General features: G+C 39.8%; 1 protein-coding gene across 4 annotated transcripts in view; it reads left to right on the top strand.

Annotated features, from left to right (window-relative positions):
- LOC110070855 (H-2 class I histocompatibility antigen, Q10 alpha chain-like) overlaps window positions 1-13,537 on the top strand; it is a 53,498-nt gene that overhangs the window by 4,842 nt on the left and 35,119 nt on the right. The gene's annotated exons all lie outside the window — the stretch shown is intronic.

Genomic DNA, 13,537 nt, shown 5'->3' with positions numbered 1-13,537 from the left:
ATGATGGGGTTATTAGTGCATGTATGTATACCTGGCACTGGCCTCTATGCGTTTCCAGTGGGATGATGGCTGTATCTTTCTGATTTACGTGGGATGATGGGGTTATTAGTGCATGTATGTATACCTGGCACTGGCCTCTATGCGTTTCCTGTGGGATGATGGCTGTATCTTTCTGATTTACGTGGGATGATGGGGTTATTAGTGCATGTATGTATACCTGGGACTGGCCTCTATGCGTTTCCTGTGGGATGATGGCTGTATCTTTCTGATTTACGTGGGATGATGGGGTTATTAGTGCATGTATGTATACCTGGGACTGGCCTCTATGCGTTTCCTGTGGGATGATGGCTGTATCTTTCTGATTTACGTGGGATGATGGGGTTATTAGTGCATGTATGTATACCTGGCACTGGCCTCTATGCGTTTCCTGTGGGATGATGGCTGTATCTTTCTGATTTACGTGGGATGATGGGGTTATTAGTGCATGTATGTATACCTGGCACTGGCCTCTATGCGTTTCCTGTGGGATGATGGCTGTATCTTTCTGATTTACGTGGGATGATGGGGTTATTAGTGCATGTATGTATACCTGGCACTGGCCTCTATGCGTTTCCTGTGGGATGATGGCTGTATCTTTCTGATTTACGTGGGATGATGGGGTTATTAGTGCATGTATGTATACCTGGCACTGGCCTCTATGCGTTTCCTGTGGGATGATGGCTGTATCTTTCTGATTTACGTGGGATGATGGGGTTATTCGTGCATATATGTATACCTGGCACTGGCCTCTATGCGTTTCCAGTGGGATGATGGCTGTATCTTTCTGATTTACGTGGGATGATGGGGTTATTAGTGCATGTATGTATACCTGGCACTGGCCTCTATGCGTTTCCTGTGGGATGATGGCTGTATCTTTCTGATTTACGTGGGATGATGGGGTTATTAGTGCATGTATGTATACCTGGCACTGGCCTCTATGCGTTTCCTGTGGGATGATGGCTGTATCTTTCTGATTTACGTGGGATGATGGGGTTATTAGTGCATGTATGTATACCTGGCACTGGCCTCTATGCGTTTCCTGTGGGATGATGGCTGTATCTTTCTGATTTACGTGGGATGATGGGGTTATTAGTGCATGTATGTATACCTGGCACTGGCCTCTATGCGTTTCCTGTGGGATGATGGCTGTATCTTTCTGATTTACGTGGGATGATGGGGTTATTAGTGCATGTATGTATACCTGGCACTGGCCTCTATGCGTTTCCAGTGGGATGATGGCTGTATCTTTCTGATTTACGTGGGATGATGGGGTTATTAGTGCATGTATGTATACCTGGCACTGGCCTCTATGCGTTTCCTGTGGGATGATGGCTGTATCTTTCTGATTTACGTGGGATGATGGGGTTATTAGTGCATGTATGTATACCTGGCACTGGTCTCTATGCGTTTCCAGTGGGATGATGGCTGTATCTTTCTGATTTACGTGGGATGATGGGGTTATTAGTGCATGTATGTATACCTGGCACTGGCCTCTATGCGTTTCCAGTGGGATGATGGCTGTATCTTTCTGATTTACGTGGGATGATGGGGTTATTAGTGCATGTATGTATACCTGGGACTGGCCTCTATGCGTTTCCAGTGGGATGATGGCTGTATCTTTCTGATTTACGTGGGATGATGGGGTTATTAGTGCATGTATGTATACCTGGCACTGGTCTCTATGCGTTTCCAGTGGGATGATGGCTGTATCTTTCTGATTTACGTGGGATGATGGGGTTATTCGTGCATGTATGTATACCTGGCACTGGCCTCTATGCGTTTCCAGTGGGATTATGGCTGTATCTTTCTGATTTACGTGGGATGATGGGGTTATTCGTGCATGTATGTATACCTGGGACTGGCCTCTATGCGTTTCCTGTGGGATGATGGCTGTATCTTTCTGATTTACGTGGGATGATGGGGTTATTAGTGCATATATGTATACCTGGCACTGGTCTCTATGCGTTTCCAGTGCGATGATGGCTTTATTTTTTTAGTGGTCCCTCAACATGGAATATTAATTCGTTCCAGAACAGCAAATATATGTTGAACCCATAAATATATGGAAAACTGGTAATCTGTTATGGACCCATCAAACATGTAATCCCAGTATAAAAGAAAATAAATAAATGAAGGAATGTAAGCACACAAATAGGTCATAGAAACAGCTACTTGCCAAAAAAGTAGCAATTGTGTCCAAAGTAATTCTTTTTTTTTTTTTAGTATGGAGCTCATGACTTGCCTGTTACCATTCACAGCACAGCTGCTATGTTTATTTTATATAAGGAGTATTATTTGTTTGCAGCTTATCAGGTGCTTTCACCTGCCTTGGTGCTGGCTGTTCTGTGGCCGGCTCCAATGGCCAGGTGCTAGACATAGCAGGAAAGGATAAGACTACAGCTGAAGTCTGTATCTGATATCTCCCCATAGTGTACTCAGGTTACAGCGTAGCCAGCAGTGTACAGCAGCAGCACAGTTTAGCTTTAAAGGGTACCAGACACCTAGGACAGGCTTCCCCAATAACCCCAGTGGATTAAACTAGAGGTTATAAGATATAATTTATTATATTGATTATTTATATTGTTACTTTGTTGTATTTTTTGTGATTGCTTATTGATCACTATGCAATAAGGATTGTGTAATTTGCATATCAACCCAGCATTTGTCTGCATCCATTATCGGGTTTTTTATTTTTGTCTGTTTATTGTCTGTTTATTTAATATTTAATAAAATGTATCATTTTTAATAAAGGCTGTAGTTTATGTCTTTTTTTTAGTGCATATGATCTAGTTTGACATATTGGCCCATATATTTGACCGTATTGGTCAGTTGTTTATAGGTAGTATATTGTAATTAGTATATTGTAATGCAGTATTGCTATCAAGCGGTCGCATAGTCTAATCTAGTCCCATAATGGGGCTAAAAACAAAACAGAATTAAAACACAATATTTAAAAAATGAAATAACCCTAAACCCAAACCGTAGGCCCAAAACCTAACCCTAACAATAAACCCTATGTTTAACCCCTAATCTTAACTCCAACTACAACCCATAACCATAATTCAACCTTCCACATGAGTTGACCTCATGCCCGTCAAACTTTCACAGTTAACCTAACGGCCATCGATTAAACAGCTGGAACTGCTGTGTTGATAATCCAGGTATCAGTACAGCGCACCCTTACTTTAGGCACATACTGTGATAGAACCTGTAACCCTGCATCACCTGTCTGTGAAGGCAAGCTGAGACCTATTGTACCACAACCAGTTTTGTCTGTAATAGCTGATTTACTCTCAAGGGTGACAGGTTAGTTTATTGGGGATCTGGCCGTCTATGGCCAGTAGGTCAATTCTCCTTAGGTCAACTGTGGAAAGTCGACAAGCAGAACATCGGCTCTTGTGCAAGATTAACTATATAAAATGATCGACTTGCAGAAGATCGTCTGTTCTGCAAGGTCAACCTCCACAAGGGTAATATTCTGACTGTCGAGTGTCCTATCATCGATATTATGAAATTAACCTTTAAAGGTTTGTGGTTAGGGTTACCCTAACCATATACTGGGATGACTCGCTGCAGGACCAACTCCCATTTGACTCCTCCTATATTTACCAATGCACATTCTGGCACACTCAATGCGCACGTGATGTGCAAAGAAAATTGATGGATCTTATGGTCAAATAGAAGGAACATAAGATTCAACGAACGTCGAGCGGGAGTGCGCGTTTAAACAACATCTTACATAAAAATATACTGTGACCACACGATGCATGATGTCATCCTAGTGTATGGCCAGCATTAGAGTTCAAACTAACAGATCTAGTTTATTGTTTTATCTATTATGGACAGTTTGTGATGCTGGAAGTTGTGGTTCTGCTGGAATTATTCAGTATAGCCAGTCTTTGAGAAAAATTATTTATTGAAACCATGCAGAAGAAGTTCATACAGTGTTTTTGCAACTATTTCACTGTATCCATTAGGATACCACACTAAAAGGTGTCAGACAGTACCCTAACAGATGCTGTAAGAAAGCCACAGCAATCCCATGGGGGACAATAGAGCAGTGTGAATCCAGCCTACTCCGGTGATATCTCAAGTTGGACAGAAGGTCAGCAGGTTGGCTTGTCTGATGAAGAGTTGGTTAGATTTATGCCGCACTGTTTTAGTTGGACAAACAGGTTTGATGGATGAAAGTTTGGAGGGTTGTGGTTAAGTGAGGCTAAGTCCACACTAGGTCCGTGCAGCCTCCGTTCGTGCTGCACGGACCTAGCACGGAATGTAGACAGAACACCGACGGAGCATTCTTCCGCCGATGTTCCGTTCAAGCCTATGGTTAGGCTTGTACGGAACATCGACAGAAGAATTGCTGCATTCTCCGTCTATGTTCCGGCTAGGTCCGTGCAGCCCGAACGGAGGCTGCACGGACCTAGTGTGGACTTGGCCTTAGTCTGATGTATGGCCAACATTAGACATTGTATGCAACCATTTTTGAATCCCTTGTTAGGCTCTGTCCCCTTGCAGACACCCACTCCCCCCCACCCCCCTCATTCTGAAGGAAAAAAAAATATTGCATGACACATTTTTTATTCCATTTAAAAATAACAAAATTTTATGGACTTACAGAACCCCCAAAGAAGTCTACAGAGGTCACGTTTGTTCAGTCTGTATACACATGCAGACAGAAGAAATATGCCCATTCAGTCCACTGAGCTGTTCTGGATGGAAAAGCTCTGCAGACTTTGTAAACACCAGTGTGGACCCAGCCTAAGCATTATTAAAGTATATCAAGTTCTTTGTGGGGGATTCTCTCTTCTTATCTTTGTCTACCTCTTGATAATTTCTGTTAATTATTCTGACCTGTTTATGACCTCCATGTATCTTTACCAATATACAACAATCTGGTCACATGTCCTTTCTGTGAGATGCATTTAATTGAAAGCATAAAACCCTGTGTGATGCAGAGGTAAGTCAGATCTGTTGGACCTCTGAGATCTTTGCAGGTGCTCATAACTCCAGCTACTTGAGTATTTGTTACTGCTGAAAACTGGTCTTTGGAATTTTTCATCATGGCCAATAGACCATTTTTACAACATCTTCAAGAAGAACTCACATATGAATACATTTCTGATCTTATTGAAAAAGTATTCAAAAATGATATATCTGGTGAATGTGTCATGCACCAACCACCAGTGGCTCCAAAAGGAGGAGAAGTCTACATTTTTGTGGCTCTGGAAAGCCTACACAAGAATGACTATTCAAGGGACCAGTACAGATGGATCTCACGTGGAAACAACAAGCAGCGAAAATGGTTTATTGAAATGCAACTATACAAAGCGTAAGTACACTTAGTGTAATCTTTTTATGTTAGTTACAATAGTATCCTTTTGTTAATTATATATATATATATAATTATAATTATATATATATAATCCCAGTGGTGTGTGTGTGTGGCTGTGGCCAAAACTACCTCTGACAGCCAGCAGGTGGCAGCATCAGAAAGGGCATGTTAAAAAAGGGCTCTTGCCTCGGGAAGTAACTCACTTCCCCTGAGTGTCGGGATCTGCAAGATGAGAGGAAGTAGGGCTCTTGCAGATGAAGCCTCAGGGCAGGGATCTTTCTCCTCAACCAGCAAGGAGAAAGGAAAAGAGACACGGGACACTCAGAGTGTGGTTTTCAGGATGGGATCCGGATGAATACAGAACAGCCTGCCGTGAGGCACCTGTTCAGTGGAAGTTCTTTCCTTCTTCCGATCCGGCCTCCCCTCAGTTTATTGTATCCCCTACCTTTGAACAAGTTAATCAATACAGAGGTAACTAATTTCTTGAATACACAACAGAATCAACAGACAGGCTGGTAAACAGACAGCTAATAGTAAACAGACACAGATAATGGTCAACAGATAATTTCCTGAGTACATAGACAAGTTAGACAGGTTCTTGAATACACAACAGTGTAGAGACTTTAACTACATTATCCAGAGACAATGGACAGCAGGTCAATGATTTATCTGTTACTGGAAGTTAGCAGTTATGTACGTGTCTTGCAGCTAGGGCATGATGCCTGCTACTAGCATACAGATATATACATTTATATACATTTATAATATACATTTGCTACTGCCATAGATATATACATTTTAAAGGCATACAATTTCCCCACACCTGAGGAGGCCTGGGCTAGGCCGAAGCGCATGACAAGAACCTTTTTAACATCTTAAGTAGCTTGATTTGACTAGAATGCACGAGTATCCTGCACGGGTTAACTTGTGTATATACACACACACACACACACACACACATATATACGGTCTCCATGGTGGTTTTGAACGCTCCTTCCATTGTGGCTGCTTTTGCATTAGTGCTGGAAAGGTACAGGTTTTTGTAGGACCCTTCCAAATGGGGACACCTTGGCGCTCGGTGAAAGGGTTCGACTTAAATGTAGGTGCCATGAGCCCCATTCATTCACTTTTGCCAGTTGGTGAGCTGGTGTTACATATTGCTGCAATACATGCTTATATCTTGGTACATTTAGCAGTGTGTCGCTATAAGCATATATTGCAGCAATATGTAAAACCAGCTTACTGACTGGCAAAAGTTCAATATAGGCGTCATGAGCTCCTCTTTTTAAGGCAAACCCTTCCACTGAGCTCTATGTTGTCCCTGTTAGGAAGGGTCCTACAAACACCTGTCCCTTTTGCAAACTAATGCAAGAACTGCAATAGCAGCTTGGTTAGTTTAATCCATTAGACTCTGCCTGTTCTCCAATGTATGCTGTGACGCCCAGAAACCGTGTGTTCTACAAAACAAAAGCACATGTAGCCCAAATCCCATCGGCTCCATCATGGGCCTTTTTTTGCGGTGTACCAGCACATATTGTGCAACAACAAGCAAAATTCCGTGTGAACACTGCCTCAGTGTACATTATTATTATTATTATTATTATTATTATTATTATTATTATTATTATTATTATTATTATTATTATTATTATTATTATTATTATTATTATTATTATTATTATTATTATTTTGTTTATTACATTTTTTTTATGTTGATAATCATTAAAGACGTTTTGCTCAGTTTTAAACTGTATTTTACGCATTTGTTTTCTAGGTATTTTGCAATAAAGGATCCTAATGGCAGAGGAAAAAAATGTATTTTGTCGTTCAAGAAAAATGTATGGAAATATATCACGGGACCAAAGAAAAACATTGTAATAATTCATTATCTTGGCGATCATTCACTTTATCACCCTACTCAACATGGTAATGCGAAATCTTTCCAACCATTTATACCATCAACACCATCATTATTTGTGGAAGGAAGGTTAGAGTGTATTAAACATAATGCTCCTAAAAAAATATATTCTGAGATGCACAGTAAAGCGTCTGCAGAAGGAGATAATGCGAGAATTGCAGTAAACCGTCCCAGAGATTTGAAACAGATTCAAAATCTAAAATACTCTGAAGACCTTAAGAAGAGGAATAAAGATGATTTGTTTGCAACACTACAGCTTGCTTACCAAATAGAATTTATTCGAATTATTAATTTTTTTCCAGATCTTGTTGTATTAGCATGGAAAAAGGAAATAACAGATCTAGCAAAAGACCTTTTAACCATGGCACAAAATGATCCAACAACTAATCAGATGATTTCCTATGATACAACATTCAACCTTGGTGACTTCTATGTTTCTAGTTTTGTACTAAGAAATACTATTTTACAAAATGATCCAATTTTTCCTGTTGCGTTTATGATTCATGAACGGAAATTTCAAAAACACCATGAAAAATTTATAAGTGAACTTTCACCTAGTCTAGACCTGAGCAGCATTAAACATATTCCTGTGGTAACTGATCGTGAAAAAGGAATAATTAGTGCATTCAATAAAGTTTTACCCAACATTCCACTAGTTTTGTGTGGAAATCACATCCTAAAAGATGTTGAATTTTGGGTAAAACGTGCTGGTGGAAAAAAAGACGACATCAAAGTTTTAAAAGATCACATTGAACAGTTACGAAATGCAGAGAGCAAAGAAGAGTGGGTAATTAAATATGAGCAATTTAGAATACTGTGGTCTGAGTCTTTTAGCAATTATTTTGAAAAATACCTACATGAGCCAATGTTTCAATTTTCAAGCAGGTTTTATACCAAACAGTTTCATGCATTTAAGAACAAAACATCAACCAATAATGTCAGTGAAAGTATGAATCGCATTTTAAAGGATGCAACTGATTGGAAGGAACTACCGTTAGACAGCATTCTACTTTGTTTTGAACATCTACAGACATTTTATTTGTATGAGTTCGAAAGGGCTCAATATGGCCTTGGAAAATTTAGACTAAAAGCTACATTTCAAGATCTTTTGAAAAGGCCAACAGAACATACACAGTTTCCAGACTACTTACCCATAGAAAAAATTGTTTTTAAGGTAAAATCACAGAATCCGGATACAACACCAACTATAAATAAACAATCATGTCAAAGAATGACACAGACTTCCATAGCCAATTTATGTATAGAAAGAAATTTAGTTTCTCTGAATACACAGTTACAGGTGTTTATAGTTAAAAATCCTTTTAAAAAAGAAGTGCATTCTGTCTTTTTATCCCCAAAGCCAAGTTGCTCATGTAAAAGCTCTGGTCTCTGCTTTCATATAATCGCTGTGCAAAAAGCTACTGGAATTTTTATACAAGACACTTTTTCATACTGCCTATCAACATTAAGAAAACAAGCAAGAAAAAAGCGCTGTGAGGGAAAATCAGGTCGCAAAAAACCACGCAAAGAAGATTATGCATATATAACAGAACCAGCGCCTGATTCAATGCTTGCACGTAGTACACAATTTGCCACAAAAGAAGAAACATCCATTATAGAGTTGTCATCAGAAAGTAATTCTGTTGATTTAATTGTTGAGGATTTCCCATGTCCAAAAAACACAAGTACCCCAAAGAAGATAAACATTCAGAAAGAGAATTATCCCTGGCACAATATTGAAGGCGACTTTGACATCCGCACACCATGTCTAAAACCCCAGGCTTGGCTGGAAGGAGACATTTTAGACTCTGCATTAATAAACATTATAAAGTCATCTGCTCTTTCCAGCTGTTGTTTTGCTGTGCCAACCCATTATTTCCATGCTGTGGCCAATGGAGGGTACTTGCTTTTTTTAAAACTGGCAGATCATATGTCCCTTTTAAATTTTGATGCCTTACTTTTTCCTATAAATACAGACCTATCTTTGTATGGTGGAGGGGTACATTGGCTTTTAGCTGTTGCTGATCTTCACCAGAAGAAAGTAATAATACTGGATTCATTGTCAAACAATGCATATGACAAGTATTGCCAAATAATACAAAAAATACTTTATGGCATTTATGCTTTATGTTCAAATGTACAGTATCTAGAGACTGAATGGACCTGGATAGTAAGTGCAGACTGCCCAAAACAAAACAATGCCTATGACTGTGGATTACACGTTTTAATCCATACATATAGCATATGTAATGGACTTCAATATATAAAAAATTTTGACAGTTTAAAAGTGCGAAAGTGGCTAGATGAAGTGGTGAAACTACTGGATTACCAGCACATGGGAAAAAAAGGAGAAAAAATACACCAAAGAATATCACAAAAAATGTTAATTTATAATCCACCCATGATACAACTAATGGAAAGAAATACAGAAGAGGACATAAGAAATTATGCATCCCACTATGGCAGTGCAGAAGGTTGGACAATGTGCTCATCAAGCCATTGTTTTCTAGACTTAGAACACGAAGAGAAACAATTTTTTTGTGTCATATGTCGAAAGTGGTATCACCAAAAATGTGAAGCATCAAAAGGAAGAATACCAATATATTATATATGCTTACAATGCAAAAGAGATAAAATACCTTCTTAAAAATTGGTTTACATAAAATGTTTATACAGGAAAAGCTTACCTCCCACCACTTGATAGAGATTGTACTACATCTCACTAATTACTTGCTTTGTTATTTTATTCTTAAACAGTATTAAAAAAAAAGTTTGTACCAATTTTTTGCTTGTGGATTACTCAGTTGCATTTGGGGGTGTATACAGTATATCGGAGCATATTTGTGTGGTTACATGTGTGTATGTATACATCTATGTAGATGACAGATGATCATGAGCAGTGGGGACACTTTAACCCCTTCCTGATACATTTGTTTTTTTCTGAGCGTTCGTTTTTTCATCCTCGCCTTTCAAGAACATAATATTTATTTATTTTTTTGGTCTACGACCAAAAGGGGCTTAAGGGTTTGTTTTTTGTGCTTGTACTTTGTGTTCACATTGTTTATTTTAGCCTGTAATGTACTAAGAAATCAGTAAAAAATTACTATGTGGGGTAAAATGTGGAAAAAAAATGCAATTATGCAATTTTTGAGAGTGGTTACTTTTTTTGGAGTTCATAGTTCGTATAAATGACAAGTTGTCTTTTATTGTGCAGGTTGATACTATTCAAGTGAAACCAAATATGTGTAGTTTTTGGTACACTATGGTTTTAATACCTAAAAAAAAACCTTATTTTTATTTTTTTATGCTCAAAATTAACAGAATTTTACAGACATTTATGGAATCCTCATAGAAGTCTATGGGTGTCCCTTCTGTTGTGTGTGCATAAGGATGAAAACAAAAAAAATAGGTCCATAAAGTGCCACTCAGCTGTTTCAGACGGAACAGCTAAGCAGAACTTGGAAACTCCAGTGTGGACCCAGCCTTAAACATGTTATACTATATTAAAGACCTCCATACACTATGGCGATATCTTGGACCACCAATGAGACTACCCCCCCCCCACTTTTCACAAATATGAAGCCTATAGTAGACCACATTACACACACTAGCCAACAATGTTTATGGCCTGGACCAGTGGTTCTTAATGTGGGCGATAATGCCCCCCAGGGGGCGATTTCATTTTTCGGGGGGGCGGTAGAACAAAAAGGGGTGGCGTGGGGGCGCTGGAGCAGAAGGGGGCGGTAGGGGGCCGCTGGAGCAAGCCAAACCTGTGAAGATGGCTGCAGCCTTTTTACAATGTGCATGAATATATATTTTCCTCCAATCTTAATTTACTTTCAGGGTTTTCATCTTGAAATTTTTAGTTCCTGCATTGCGGTTTGTTTTTATGCCCTTTTTATATTTCTTTTTGCTTCTTAAAATTCGCTTGCAACTAAATCATTAAGTGTTACTTTTTGGGGCATTTCATTTTCTTGGAATTGAATTTTGTTTTCATGGGTCATTGGATTTAAGTGTCTTAAATAAATAAATAAATAAATAAATAAATAAATAAATAAATAAATAAATAAATAAATAAATAAATAAATAAATAAATAAATAAAATCACCACGGGGAGGGGGGGAGATGATAACGTCCTCAATGGCTCAAGGGGGTGTTTCTTTCAAAAAGGTTAAGAACCACTGGCCTGGACTACTTTACCCACTATAAATGCATTTCAGTCACACAAATGACTATTTCATTTTCTCAAGAAATATATACTATTCTAAATAGTCCAATGTGTTAGCAGAAGAAATTGAAGTTCCATATAGTGTTGAAATTATTTACCCCATCATCCCACGTAAATCAGAAAGATACAGCCATCATCCCACAGGAAATGCATAGAGGCCAGTCCCAGGTATACATATATGCACTAATAACCCCATCATCCCACGTAAATCAGAAAGATACAGGCATCATCCCACTGGAAACGCATAGAGGCCAGTGCCAGGTATACATATATGCACTAATAACCCCATCATCCCACGTAAATCAGAAAGATACAGCCATCATCCCACAGGAAACGCATAGAGGCCAGTGCCAGGTATACATACATGCACTAATAACCCCATCATCCCACGTAAATCAGAAAGATACAGCCATCATCCCACTGGAAACGCATAGAGGCCAGTCCCAGGTATACATACATGCACTAATAACCCCATCATCCCACGTAAATCAGAAAGATACAGCCATCATCCCACTGGAAACGCATAGAGGCCAGTCCCAGGTATACATACATGCACTAATAACCCCATCATCCCACGTAAATCAGAAAGATACAGCCATCATCCCACAGGAAACGCATAGAGGCCAGTCCCAGGTATACATACATGCACTAATAACCCCATCATCCCACGTAAATCAGAAAGATACAGCCATCATCCCACAGGAAACGCATAGAGGCCAGTCCCAGGTATACATACATGCACTAATAACCCCATCATCCCACGTAAATCAGAAAGATACAGCCATCATCCCACAGGAAACGCATAGAGGCCAGTCCCAGGTATACATACATGCACTAATAACCCCATCATCCCACGTAAATCAGAAAGATACAGCCATCATCCCACTGGAAACGCATAGAGGCCAGTCCCAGGTATACATACATGCACTAATAACCCCATCATCCCACGTAAATCAGAAAGATACAGACATCATCCCACAGGAAACGCATAGAGGCCAGTCCCAGGTATACATACATGCACTAATAACCCCATCATCCCACGTAAATCAGAAAGATACAGACATCATCCCACAGGAAACGCAAGAGGCCAGTCCCAGGTATACATATATGCACTAATAACCCCATCATCCCACGTAAATCAGAAAGATACAGCCATCATCCCACTGGAAACGCATAGAGGCCAGTGCCAGGTATACATATATGCACTAATAACCCCATCATCCCACGTAAATCAGAAAGATACAGCCATCATCCCACTGGAAACGCATAGAGGCCAGTGCCAGGTATACATATATGCACTAATAACCCCATCATCCCACGTAAATCAGAAAGATACAGCCATCATCCCACAGGAAACGCATAGAGGCCAGTGCCAGGTATACATATATGCACTAATAACCCCATCATCCCACGTAAATCAGAAAGATACAGCCATCATCCCACAGGAAACGCATAGAGGCCAGTGCCAGGTATACATATATGCACTAATAACCCCATCATCCCACGTAAATCAGAAAGATACAGCCATCATCCCACAGGAAACGCATAGAGGCCAGTGCCAGGTATACATATATGCACTAATAACCCCATCATCCCACGTAAATCAGAAAGATACAGCCCTCATCCCACTGGAAACGCATAGAGGCCAGTCCCAGGTATACATATATGCACTAATAACCCCATCATCCCCCGTAAATCAGAAAGATACAGCCCTCATCCCACTGGAAACGCATAGAGACCAGTCCCAGGTATACATATATGCACTAATAACCCCATCATCCCACGTAAATCAGAAAGATACAGCCCTCATCCCACAGGAAACGCATAGAGACCAGTCCCAGGTATACATATATGCACTAATAACCCCATCATCCCACGTAAATCAGAAAGATACAGCCATCATCCCACTGGAAACGCATAGAGGCCAGTCCCAGGTATACATATATGCACTAATAACCCCATCATCCCACGTAAATCAGAAAGATACAGCCATCATCCCACTGGAAACGCATAGAGG

The sequence above is a fragment of the Pogona vitticeps genome, chromosome 2, assembly GCF_051106095.1.
Source record: "Pogona vitticeps strain Pit_001003342236 chromosome 2, PviZW2.1, whole genome shotgun sequence".
Lineage (NCBI taxonomy): Eukaryota > Metazoa > Chordata > Lepidosauria > Squamata > Agamidae > Pogona > Pogona vitticeps.
Note: the sequence above shows the minus strand (reverse complement) of the source record. Positions and strands in the feature narration are given on the sequence as shown.